Source organism: Furipterus horrens, unplaced genomic scaffold (genome assembly GCF_987537825.1).
Source record: "Furipterus horrens unplaced genomic scaffold, mFurHor1.1.pri manual_scaffold_8, whole genome shotgun sequence".
In the NCBI taxonomy this organism is placed as follows: Eukaryota; Metazoa; Chordata; class Mammalia; order Chiroptera; family Furipteridae; genus Furipterus; species Furipterus horrens.
The window spans coordinates 25,282,618-25,295,821 of record NW_028327178.1 but is presented as its reverse complement, the minus strand read 5'-3'; positions in this window follow the sequence as shown (position 1 = coordinate 25,295,821).

The window sequence follows — 13,204 nt, the reverse complement described above, 5'->3', positions numbered from 1 at the left end:
GTTTAGCAGCTCTGTTTACTCTAAAAGTAATCACTTCTTGATTCAAACTGCTTCACCAGTAAATAGAATATCTTAGGACATTAATTATATGGGAGAGAAGTCAGCAAGAAGTAGCTGTTACAATTCATTACTGTACAAGGAATAGCAAGAGATGGGAGAAAATGTAAAGACTGAGATAATTGTTATTGCTTGGCTGTGAATAGGATTGGGATAGATGGATTGGAATTGGTTTATCTTTCTCCTTCATAATAAACTGGAACCATAGGCCAGGGAGAGAAGTTAAGGAAAGGCAGTCAGTCACCATAGGTTTAATGCTCTGGAATACCTCAGACAAAAGAGAGACAGGGCAGCACATTCTGAAAAAAGAAATGTATACATTAATATTTTTACATAAAGCAATTTATATCGGTTTATATAGTTGGGTAAAGCCCCATGAACTATTTTGCCTTATGTTTACAAACTTTTTTTTTAAATAGCAGTTTCTCTCAAAATAGAACTTACTGTGGACCAGAATATGTAAAACCTACTTTGGGTGGCATTGCAGTGCAACTTGCCCTTCAGCCATGTACCTGCACCCCATCTCCCTCCCTTCACTCACCCAGGCACCCTGAGGCACCCCCCAGAGGAACTCAGTATAAAGCCCATGGTCTAGCTATCTTGGTTCTCTCTTCGCAGATGCTAAAACCAAAACCTAGAGATAGATGTTTTTTTGTTTTTTTGTTTTTTTTTTTTGCTATAACTTATTTCACTAAATTGTGAGGAAGCTTACTACAGAAAAAGTTACTTGGTTCAGGTGTGCTATTCTTGACCAAATGGCTCCTACTTCTCTGAGGACAAAGGAGCGTTTCAGTGTCATTATTTCAGCATCTTCTACCCTCGTCTTTAAGTCATGTCTCCTGAGTATTGGCCCGGCGTATACGATACTTCACCTAATTTGATGTAGTATTGAGATAGTTAGCTTGTAACAGGTAACCCTTCAGAGAGAGAAACATGATAATTTAACCTGGGGCTCTATGAGCATCAGGTTGGAATGTTTTCAAAGTAAGACCTGGTGTAGACAGTATATACAGTTTTTTACTTCTTCTGGGTGCGCCTGGCCATATGGAGAGAGCCATATCTGTTGGTGAATAACTTCAGTGAAAGTAAAACTGTTTTGGTATGTGAAGCTGAAAAAAAAAAATAATTGTAAGACATTGCATGACCAGTTGGAGTGAAAGCTGCAAAGTGCAATGTAAGCAAGTAGGGCAGCTTCAGAGCTGAAAGGAAGGGAGCTCTACATGGTTTGGTAATGAGATGAAAGCTTTCTTATTATAGGAAAGTACAGAGCTATTCAGAGAAAGGGAAAAGGAAGAAAATAAAACGCAGAGGAGAAAGATTGCTGCTGGGGCAGCATGCATGTAAGTAAGATTAGGGACAGTAAAAACAAGAGTCAAAGATCAGTGACATTAAGAAGACTAGACAGTCCTGCCATTGTCAGTCATTTGGGGTAACATGAAATCCTACTAGGTATGTGGCAGAGGACTCAGGATGCTGGCTTTGGGATTTGAAAGCCGAGGACTGGGTTCTGAAAGTATTGTAATGTAGTCATTCAATTGCTGTCTCTGCTCCTTGCCTTAGTGAATAGAGTATGTGATAAAGATGCAGTTCCTAAACCTCTGTCCTGCAATTCAAGATCTCATACTTAGCTTTAAATGATTTAACAGATTGTCTTCCCTTACACCCCAAACCTGGAAGCCATTTTCCATAGGACCCCTTTGATTTCCTCAGTGGGGGTTACATTCGCACTACCCCTCCTTTGCATTCCCTTCTTCCTGGATATGCCATAGATCTCAAAGAAGAGAATGAGACTGCTCAGGGAACACCAATTAATACCTCATTTTTCACTGTAATTAATGCTAGCTGCAGAGAGAAGCATGCTGTGTGCCTGCTCCATACGTGCTGTGTGCCATGACTACCCCGTGATCATTCCCTTTCCTGATGGCTGCACACACCAGTCACATGCAGGATCTCAGGGAGCGAGTACTTGTGCACTGCACCATGTCCCCTCTCTCAGCAAGGCTTGCACCACAAGCGCTCCGCCACCTCAGTGAAAGATAGGCACTCTCAGCAAGTTATCTCAGTGTTGACTCTGTGAGTTCTTGCCCTACCTCTGACATTAATTCACTAGATGAATTTCATAAATCACTAAATTTACCTTGACTTTAGGTTATTCTTTTGGATGGTTGTAAGAAACCGTAATCTATTAATCCAGTAGAGTTATTTGTGGGACTGAATTAGATAAACATGTAAAAGTTTCTTGAAGAAAGGAACAGAAAATATATTAGTGTAAGGTATTATTATTAGTATTAGCAGATAAAGAACCTTTATACCCATATATCAGTATCTCCATTGTTCTGTTCTAGAATATACATATAATTTAATATTGCAAGTTACTGCAGTATAATTTAACTTGCAACTGTTAGATAAGGGATTTTATAAAACACATGGTATCAGATAGTCTTTTTTATGTTTTTATTTGTTAATTTGTTAATTTAATCTTTATTGTATTTTTTTCCATAACCATTTCAGATAGTCTTTATAATGGTTGTTATCAGCAATCCATATATTGGGTTGGCAAAAAAGTTTGTTTAATTTCTTCTGTAAAATAAAAGATACATTTTTTTATTTTCATTAATAACTTTATTGATTTGGATATTTTGAGTGTGTTGGCTATCTCCTGCATGGTAGAATAGTGATTGTTCTCAATTAATGTCTCTATTTGATCGCTGTCAACTTCAACTGGTCTACCTGACCATGCAGCATCATCCAGTGAGAAATCTCCAATTTTGACACATTCAGTCAGTCACCACACCTTCTCCATCCACTGCGCCAATCTTTCTTTGCATTTCAGCTGTGTTTTTATTATTCTTGAAATAATAAAGCATGATATGCTGAAAATGTTGCGTACTTTCTTCCAACTTCAATACTAAAATGGTTACACAAAAATTCACCAATTTTGATGTTTTTTTAAATGCACTTTGATATGACAACTGTGACAATAAAAGCTAACACAATAGTTTTGAATAAAGTGAAAGACAACTAAGCACTACTAGAGCCATCTTATGGGGAAATAAATAAATAAAACACTTTTTGGCCAAGCCCAACTGGACAATCACTGATTTACATTTATCAGATTCAAGACTTTCCTACAAGCGACTACTTTGTAAGGTTTTTATAATCAAGGAATATCCAGTCTGTGAAATAAAGTGGCAAAATATTACAATTAAATCTAATAATTAATTTCATTTAAACATATGCATGAAACAGTGAAAGAAAGGAAGAAACTTATTTCTCTTGTCACCACAGTTTAAAATGAAGAGACAGATTTAGAAGCATCCTCAGTTAGTCTTCAAGTCTAAGCCCAGGAAGATTTTGGAGGCTATCATGTTTTGCTTGTTTCTTATTTTTTAAATAGTGGTAAAATATATATAACAATTTTTTTATTTTAACTATTTTAAGTGTACAGTTCAGTGTCATTAATTACATTGGCAATGTTATGCAGCATTACGTAATCTATTTCCAAAAGTTTTACATCACCTTAAACAAAAACTCTGCCCATTTGGAATACCCCTTCCCCCACTCTCCATCCTCCTCCCGACACACACATCCCTTTGTAACCTCTAATCTAATTTCTGTATCTGTGAATATGCTTATTCTGGGTATTTTATATAAGTGGAATCGTACAATATTTGTCCTTCATGTCTGAGTTTGTACACAAAGCATAATAACAATATTTTTGAGTTTCATCCATGTGGCAGCATATATCAGAACTTTCTTTTCATAATTGAAAAATATTTAATTGTATCCGTATATCACATTTTGTTTATCCTCCTATCTGTTTATGGACACATTGGTTGTTTCTACCTTTTGGCTATTGCGAACAGTGCTAAAATGAACATTGGTGTGCAAGTGTCTATTTGAATCTCTATTTACAATTCTTTGGAGATTATATATATATATATATATATATATATATATAGAGAGAGAGAGAGAGAGAGAGAGAGAGAGAGAGAGTGAAATTGTTGGAGCATATGAGAATTCCATGACTTCTTTTTTCAGGAACTACCAAACATTTATACAATTGTGACACTATTTTACATTCCTACCAGCAATGCATAAGAGTTTCAATATCTCTGTATCCTTACCAACTCTTATTTTCCTTAAAAAAAAAAAAATTGTCCTAGTAGGTGTACAGTAGCTTATGTAGTTCCCTGATGATTACTGGTCTTGAGCATCTTTTCATGTGTGTTTATAAGCAATTTGTGTATCTTATTTGGATAGATATTTATTCAAGTATTTGGCTATCTTTTAATTGTGTTGTTAGTTGTTGTGGTTATCACATTACAAGAGTTCTTTATATATTATGAACATTAATCCTTATCAGATACATGATTTGCAACTATTTTACCTCATTATTCAGATTGTCCTTTTATCTTCTTGATAACATACTTTGATAAACAAAAGTTTTTGGCTTTGATGAAATTCAATTGATTAAGTCTAATTCACCTAATTTTCTTTTGTTGCTTATGCTTTTTGTGTCACATCTAACAATCCATTGCCAGATTTAAGGCCATGATGATTACTGCTTTAAAACTACAAGTCATAGAATACAGAAGAGCAAGTGGTAATGTGATGGGCAAGTGAGATGTGACAGAGGCATATTACATTCTGAAAGATGTTACCCCCTTCCATACTTCAGCAGGATAAAAACAAGGAATCTTGGCAGCAGATTATTCTGGGTCCTATAATATCTCATGAATTTTATCTATCCTCAAAGAAAGAGGGCCAGGTAATAGAAGGATGGGGATCATTGCAATTTAGTGCCATAAAACCACATTATATACATGCCTGCTAGACACTAAGAATTGGGTTATGGGTTGCAGTCTGCAATATGAAATCCTCCAACAGATATGAGAAGGGGATTTTACCAACACACAAATGGACAGTCTAAAGCTAAGGCAAATCCATACAAACTCTCACTTGATAACAATTGATTGGGTTCATATGGTATTTTGCTCAAAAGTGACTTTAAAAGGGGAGTAAGAATAATAAAAGATACACATTACTATAAGGAAAGAAGAACCATATACAAACATTAAAAAAAGACAGAACCTTGGTTGATTTTGTTATTGACACTAATTTTTCACCTTTACTTGTATACATAGCCTTTGCCATATGACTTTAGAATTCAGTCAAAAAGGCAGAACATATTTCCCCATGCCTTGATTTAGTCAGTGGAATGAGATAAATGTGCAGTGTGCCGTGCTGAGCTGAGCCTAACAGGGCTTCCATGCTCTGGCTTACTCCTTGCATAGCTATTATAACCATGAGAAGAATATTGGAGCTAGCCTATTGGTCAGATATAAGATAAAAGGCAAGTAGGGCTGAGCCCGCCTGTTCAATCTACCCTACATGATTCCAGTCTAGATCTGCCAATACCCCCGGATGCGATGCATGAGAGATGATGAACAACTTTTGTTTGATTCTTTCAGTTTTGTGTTGTTTTGAATATACAGTTGTTAACTAAATCAGACCCCTAAAATTTGATCTACTGCAGGAACCAGAAAAAAAAATGAGAAAATTCTGAAAATTTCAAAAGTTGTAAGATTATTTAGCATTCATTAAATAAAAGCAGCATATGTAAGGAAATACCTTTTGTGATTAAAAAAATAGGAGAAAATTTAAAAATAAGAAAAAAATGATATAAAATAAACTAGTCACATATGAAAAATAACAAAAAAAAGAATATAATTCATAAATAAGATGAACTTGAATACCTCAGAATGTACAATAAAATAAAAAAATATCATTATATAGATATGGATATAAAGATGAATGGTGCTTGTAATTGAAGTCTTTTAAAAGGGAACATTTGAGAAACTATGTAAAGAGGGGGAAGAACTGTTTTCTTTTTTTAATGAAGGAAGTTTTCCTCAGAGGGAGGAGCCTGAATGTAGATCCAATCACAGAGTTCTAACCATAATCCAAGAAATCAGTTTCAAGAATCAACTCCTTCATGGATGCAGACAATGGTTTTAGTTGCAAAAACGGAAAAACATCTGCACCAACACTCATGCAGAATAAAATACAGAATATCTCCAGAACTGTTTCCCCCAGACTTCTCCTCCCTAACACTAAAGTTTGGAAAATAACAGAATAAAGGTTATACTTAATCAGTTCATGACAACTTTATTTCAAAATTATGAGATAATAGAAAAAATGTAATATAGCAAAAAGCTAAGAATGGAAAGGTTTTAAAACTTTACTCAATAATTACCAAGTTGACAGAAAAATGAAACAATATTACAGGTTCACAATCAGAGTTATCCAGGTATAAAATTCTGTACATCTATTTGTAATTTTTGTGATTCTAATTTAAAATTTTAAATATACTGTAGATTATAAGGTGTTTTCTGTAGCTCCAAGGACAAGCTTGGCACTTTAGGTTCATCTTTTTGATACTATCCAAGAATCAGAGATACGGTTGTTTGAACAGGAAAATTTCAAAGAAACAAAAAATATATATTTTCCCTCCTGAAAAAGATTAATATTATCTCTCATCCTAATTCCTCTATATACATTGCTCATATATTATCAAATAAAATATGCAGTGTACTCTCAAATCTAAACAATAAAGCACAAAAAATTTTAATGGGTGTGCCAATTTTTGTAACATTTGTTATTTCTGAATTTCTTTCTGCATTTGCAAATTTTCCAAGGTTAAGAAAAACGTGGAATTGTTTACAATAGAAAAATCTTTATTAAAAATAGAGGAATGTGATATCTGTGTATTTCCACATTGGACATTTTCTGTGTGATCTAGTGTTGATGGTATTATTGGTATTTTAGTGGTAAAATTACATAACCATTTTGGAGAAATGATGTGAGAAGAGACAGGTATTTCTTTAATTCTGCCACAAGTCCTATATTTCAATATATAAGTGATATCTGTGCTACTGACTTTAAAATTACATAATGTTTAGTACTGCATTTCCGAAGATAAGACATACAAATCAACAATAAGATAAAACCATGTCATGCAGTAATGTCACATGGTATTATTATTATTTGTAACTGCTTATCATGTTTCTATTAGCTTTCCATGAATAACATGCACATTTGTGTGTGTGTGTGTGTAGCTACTATTCCCAGTGTCATTATAATATCATTTCTAAAGCCATTTATCTCATGGTCTAGAAATAGGAAGTTAACAGAATTTGAACCTCCAGAAATAATTATGAATTGTAACTAGAATCTACAGAGAAGCATTTGACCTACAGTTATTGCCTTGGAAAAATCTCACCTGCACATCCATGATATTCATGAGTCTGTGGGTGGATGGTTCATTGCCTATGCCAATTACTTTTAAATAGTTTGATACATCAAGTGTAGTCTAAGATAAAGTTTCTGGAACATTTGAGAATTCAGCTCCAGTCAGTAACTTATTGTTAATTTGCAAGTGGGTTGTTGGATTAATACTATGCTAATGGTGGCTATAAAGTTGGGAAATTATTGGTGGTATATTTGAATTGTGGTCTCCTTACAGATTAACTTCAGGAGTAATACCTAAAACCACTGCAGTGAACTCTTGGAAATAATTTTAAAATTAAAAAAAACACACACACTATTTTCAACTTTTTCACTCACACTTCTAATGGGATTAGAAATTCTATTTTCATGTAGTATTAAACATTAGGATGGCACTTCTATATTTTTTTCCTCATTGATTCAAATTTCTAGTTGTTTGTGTCTATTAAACATTGGTTATAAGATTTTAATGGGATTCTATAATTGAATCTGAACCCTGTTGTTTTAGAAAGTTTATGGTCTAAAGTGGCAAGGAGTGGTCAGTTAGAATGGGGCTAAAACTGCTATTTAAAACTGCAGCAGCTTTTTAGTTCCTTTAAATAAAGGCTTGGAGTCATTTGTGAAATTGTTATTCCACTATTTAGGAAGATGATGGATGACAAGCAACTTAAATGTGTCTTTTAAACAATGAGGAAGGAACTTGTCTTCTAGAAAAGAAATAATTTTACAAATGTAAAAGATTTCCTTTTCCTATAAGAGACTGAGACTGGGATTGAGTGAAAAGTAGGAGAACGTGTAATTTCCCCCTTTAACTGGTTCCAGAGAAGTGGGAGGGGGAGCTCATACTCTGGATATGGGAGCACAGTTAAGGTGCACACAGGCATGCTACCAGGCATGCAAACAATTAGGCAGAACAGAGCAGTAACTGGTAAGGAACATCCTTGAGAGGAGTATGACCTGTGATTCTACAATAGTTGTATCTAACAGTAGTATGTTTGCTTCCCTACCTTCTAATTTCCCTCTGTTATCCTCAGATCTTCAGTGACACTGTCTTGAACTTTCTTTCCTTTGATGACCTGGTCTTAATTCTGCCTTGGGATAGTCACAGAGTCCAGGCCCAGGTTTGAGAAGTGAGACAGGTAAACAGAGTGAAGACATCAAGTAAGAGAGGATTATAAATATGATCATTAGGGAATAGAGGAGTGATATGCAGGAAAATACCTACTGGTTAAAATCCATCTGACAGGCAGGTCAAATTTGTAGGATGTGTAAGTATTCCTCAGAGGTTCCCAAAATACCTGGGGAATGGTGCTCTGGGGAATCTAATAAAGATTAAACTTCCTACAGACGTGTGAGATATGGGTCAAATGATTGTTATGTTCACACGAAAGGCACCTGGCCCTGAAAATTAAAGGAGTTGGAGTCTGAACAACAGAAGAAAGACTGTCAGAAAAAGTTTTAGCAAAATCTATTTAATATTTTAACTACAAGAAATAATTTTGATATATTTCTTTCTTCATTTTTCATAACTGAACCTAGATACATTTGCATATTTTTAGAATTGTGTATATGTATATATAAAAATAAAAAGAGAATCCTCTCAGTTACTTAGAATGTACACATTTATTTAGGCTTGAAACCCATTGTTGTCTAGATATATTTCCTTTTCTCTATCATCAGGTATGGAAAGGTGTATAATCTTGGATACCTACCTTACATGTATGTCACTCATATTTGTCATATAACACAGAAAACAAGGTCCATGGTTTCTAATATTTTGGCGGATAAATCTACAATTTATTTTTGCTATTGAATTAGTGATTATGCTTATGGTAGATGGCAAGCTTCATGGGAATTAATTCTTATGAGAATTGCCCAGAGATGAAGAATGTGCTGTTGGTTAAGAGTAGTGGTAATCTTCCCTTTCAGTTCCCAAAGTCCACTTCGGTACTGGTAATCCATTCACCAAATGTCTATTGAAACATGATGTTTTCTCAGATAGTGTGGTGGGCAGCAGGGTTCCAAAAAGAACAAGGCATTTTCCTCACCCTTCAGCAACTCAGAATCTGGGAGAAAATAATATTATAAACTGAGATTTCTTGTCTATCTAGTATGTGCCAGGCTTTGTTTTAAATGCTGGCCCAAAGGCAGAGAAGAGCTACTTCTCCATGGAAGAGAAGAGAGAAAATTTTAAGTGAGCCTTGAAAGACAAGTAGGACAAGGGAAGGAGCACATTCCAGATGGACAGACCAAGACCAGTATGAACTAATTAACGCATGTGTAAATAGAAAGTTGTGTGATCACAGGGAAATTCAGTAAAGCAGAATAGAGGTTGTGACGAGGTGTCATAGTGCCAAACAGTGCAGGCTCGTGCTGATGGGAAATAAGAGAAAGTAAACAGGCAGGAAGTTATAGTGGTAGAAGTACTGTATTATTTAGTTAATTGTTTAAAATAATAACACAAGGCATCTGTTATCAGTATGTCATAGACAAAAAATGAGTAATAACAAATTCAAAGCATTAAGTATTAATATCTTATGGAAGTTCACACAGCTAGTCAGGGACAGAGACTCCAGAAAGTTTCTCTTCTTGTTGATGTGCCACACATGAAGTCCATCAAGTGGCATTCTAAGAAGTTCAAGCTGAAATGACAGGCAGTGGTAAGACTTATCACTTAGAGCCTGAATGTTCATTTTTTAAATTTATTCATTCATACAAAAATGATTACATTCCAATTATGTACCAAGCATTGTTCTTGGTATTAGAGGAAGATAGATATATAATACTATGCATTCAGTATAAGCTCTGGGGCTCTGATAGAAGCATTTTAATGCATATGTATTATTGATGTCCAGAAGAGGAAATGGAAAAGCCTACCATGGAAGCAGAAGAGAAATGTGTTAGGAAAAGCTCCCCCTCCCAGAAAAAAAAGATGCTTGAGTAAATTGTCTTTTTAGGAAAGTAATGGGTTAGTAGGTGTTATGACAATCCAACAAGCAAGAAAGAAAAGCACATATTAGGAGGGAGGAATGTATATAATCCAGTGTCATCAAGCGTCTAAGTAAGTGGGCATATTAGCAATATAGATAAAGAGGTAGTCAGGGGCCAGATCGTGAATAGTCTTGTATTACAAGAGGAGATTTCTGCAAACCACAGATGGTGGCCCAAATTCAGATGATAACAGATGTACTTAAAAAAAAAAAAAAAAAATCTTGCCCACAAAGTATTTTTAAACTAAAATTAGTTGCAAAAAAAAAAAAAAAAAGTGAGAAAATCTGGATTATTTCTGCCTCTCTTGAAATATCAGAAGTGCAAATATTGTTTCTGGATTGCTGAATGGCAGCACTTACTTGAAAATGAAAAAGAGTTTCCTTCCTGGGTTGAACCTGTGCATTCCCCAAACTGCTTTTTTTCTTTTATAGTAACTGACTGTTCTCTGTTGGTGTTATATTTGCAAAACTTGCAGAGGCCTTGGGTGCCTTGCAAAATCACTCACATTTTTCTCTCCCAGTTTGGCTCCAAAACCCTCCTACACCTACTTAGAACCCATTGACTCTTATGGAAGTTCATTAAAGTTTTACTGACTCAGGGATTTTGGAGCTGGTTTTCTAAAGAAGAACTAAGGCCTCATGTTAAAACTAGAAATCAGAGCTAGCAGAGGGCCCAGCTGCTGTGATGGTAAATAGAACAATGGAAGACCCACTTACGGTTGGAGGTTTTCTTCCTCTCACTCTACTTACTGTACCTTACAAAAAGGTATGTGCAAAATGTTAAGCTAAATATGTTCAAGCAGTTTCTATAAAATGACTTTCTGAAGTGTATAACAGAAACTGTAAAACCCCATGAAGTTCTCCCCAAGAAAGAATCTCAGAGTAGAACAATAATTTTGGAAAGCTGAATGTCCTTCTGTTGAAGATTTTGAGTGCACTTTAACATAGTAACATATCTTAGAAGCTACATCTTTTCCAACAACAGTCAATTCTTGTACAACGACTGGGTGTCCTACAGTTTGACTCAATTCTGATAACAAATTTCTGGAGTGAGTGCAGACTCCACAGATGAGAGGCTCAATCCCATATGGCTGCCTTTACTTTGGACACCAGCCATAAGTCTTGGATATCCCCAGGTTACTGAGACTTCTGCCCAACAGACTACACATTTTGGGTTCCCATGACATCCCACTAGATTTGATAATTCTTTAGAATGACTCACAGAACCCTGGAAAGTACTATTCTTAAATTACAGTTTTATTATAAAGGATACAATTTCTAAATAGCCCAATAGAAGCAATAAATAGTACAAGGTAAGGAGGGAAGGCACAGAGCTTCCATACCCTCTCTAGGGCACTGCCCTCCCAGGACACTGATGTATTCACCAACCCAGAAGCTCCCCAAACCTCTTTGTTCAAGAGTTTTTATGGAGGCTTCATTATGTAGGCATGATTCATTAAATTATTGGGTATTGCTGATTGAACTAAATCCCTAGCCCTTTCCCTTCCCCAGAGGTCCAGGAGTAGGGCTAAAAGTTCTAACCCTCTAATCATCTGGTTGTTTTTCCTGGCAACCAGCCTGCACACCGAATCTATCTAGGGGCCCCAAGAGTCACCTCATTAGCATAATGAGACACTCCTATCACTCAGGAAATTCTAAGGGCTTTTGAAGTTGTGTGCCTGTAGTCAAGGACAAAGACCGCATGTATTTTTTATGATACCACAGAAGTCCTTCAAAAAACAATGTTTACTTTTTGTTTAATTTGGTGTACACCATACCAATTTGTGATAAAAACATGTTTCATAGCCAGTTTATATTACAGGAAACTAAATTTGAAAACATTAATTTATAACATTACAAAGCAATCAATGGACACACCCAGAAAACATATTATCTTTTATAAAATAAAACAGAGACAACAAACAAAACCTGTTGTGTCTCTGAATTCAGCCATTTCTGAAGATGAACAAGTGGATTTTAACTGAAAGTATAGTCCCAGTGCTTTATGATTTCTGGCATACCTAAAAGAAAAAAGTAGATAAAAATATTTTCAGTCTCCCCCGTTGTGCTCCCAAATTCTAATTTCTGAGTTCAGCACCAGGCAGAGAGCAGGCAGTGACTCTGGGACTCTAGCTGGCTCTCCACCCTGGCTTTCCCTCTAGGCTGGTTCATACAGTGTTTGGATTGCTTCCAGTTAGTGCAGTTTTACCCAAAGAACAGTAACCGAACAGATATGTGTGTGTTCTGAAGCCCCTTCTTGCTTCATTTCCCTTTACACATGTGGACGCGAACAATTCCAATAGGTACACTAAGGGCTTAACTTTTAAATCCTTTGCACTAGTAACTTGGTATATCTGTGGATATTATAACTTCAACATAGAGATGTTTTATCCTCTTCCTTTTTTTATTTCAAATGCTTTCTTCTAAGTTGCTCCTTTCCCATTTCTAAGCCATATAGTCAGTACATGGCATGTGACCAGGAATGTAATCATTGGCTTCCAACCAGGTTCTAAAACCAGAATGATAACATCACACCTACCTATCACAGCAAGTTAGAGCATCTAGTAGTCATGGCTTATTGAACTAACGTTTATTAAGATCTTACTTAATAAATGATTTTGTTTTGAGCACTTTATATACAATAGCTCATTTAATAAAAACCAACAGAGGGCATGGCTACTTTCACCGTTAGGAAACTGAGATACAGAATGTTATGTGACTTGCTCAAGGTCACAGAATTAATAACAAAATTAGAATTTCCACCCTGGCAATCTGGCTCCATTGCGTGCACTTTACCACTCCATTTCTATGGCTTCTTCAATGGGAAATAGTGAAGGGACTGGTGAAAGCATTTTGCTTTCTCCAAG